Here is a 955-nt window from a genome sequence, read left to right as displayed (position 1 = left end):
ACCTCGGACCACCAGGGGCCGAGAAAACCACCGTCTCATGGGGCCGGACACTCAGGGTCAGGGGAAAATCCAATATATATCTGGTGATATCTCGGGTGCTATTAGAGGTAGCGCAATAAACCAAAGTGCATTGTCTGTAGGAGGCCCTGGCGCAGGAATCTGTGCCGCGGGAACGACCTCGGACCACCAGGGTCCGAGAAAATTACAGATATTCGGAATCAGTCACCCATGCTCATGTAAAAACCCAGGATGTATCTGATGATATCTCGGGGGCTATTAGAGATAGCGCAATAAATCAAAGTGCATTGTCTCTAGGAGGCACTGGCGAATGAATCTGTGCAGCAGGAACTACTTCGGACCACCAGGGGCCGAGAAAATTACAGATATTCGGAATCCGTCACCCATGCTCATGTAAAAATCCAGCATATATCTGGTGATATCTCGGGTGCTATTACAGATAGCGCAATAAACCAAACTGAATTATCTGCAGGGGGCCCTGGCGCATGAATCTGTGCAGCGGGAACGACCTCGGACCACCAGGGGCCTAGAAAACCACAGTCTCATGGGGCCGGACACTCAGGGTCAGGGAAAATCCAATATATATCTGGTGATATCTCGGTTGGTATTACAGATAGCGCAATAAATCAAAGTGCATTGTCTGTAGGAGGCCCTGGCGCATGAATCTGGCCAGGGGGAACGACCTCGGACCACCAGGGGCCGAGAAAACAACCGTCTCATGCGGCCGGACACTCAGGGTCAGGGGAAAATCCAATATCTATCTGGTGATATCTCGGGTGCTATTAGAGGTGGCGCAATAAACCAAAGTGAATTATCTGCACGAGGCCCTGGCGCATGAATCTGAGCAGCGGGAGCGAACTAGGACCACCAGGGGCCGAGAAGACCACAGTCTCATGGGGCCGGACACTCAGGGTCAGGGGAAAATCCAATATATATC

This window comes from Nomia melanderi, unplaced genomic scaffold, assembly GCF_051020985.1.
Source record: "Nomia melanderi isolate GNS246 unplaced genomic scaffold, iyNomMela1 scaffold0014, whole genome shotgun sequence".
NCBI lineage: Eukaryota > Metazoa > Arthropoda > Insecta > Hymenoptera > Halictidae > Nomia > Nomia melanderi.
The sequence above is the reverse complement of the archived record's forward strand: the minus strand, read 5'-3'. Positions refer to the sequence as shown.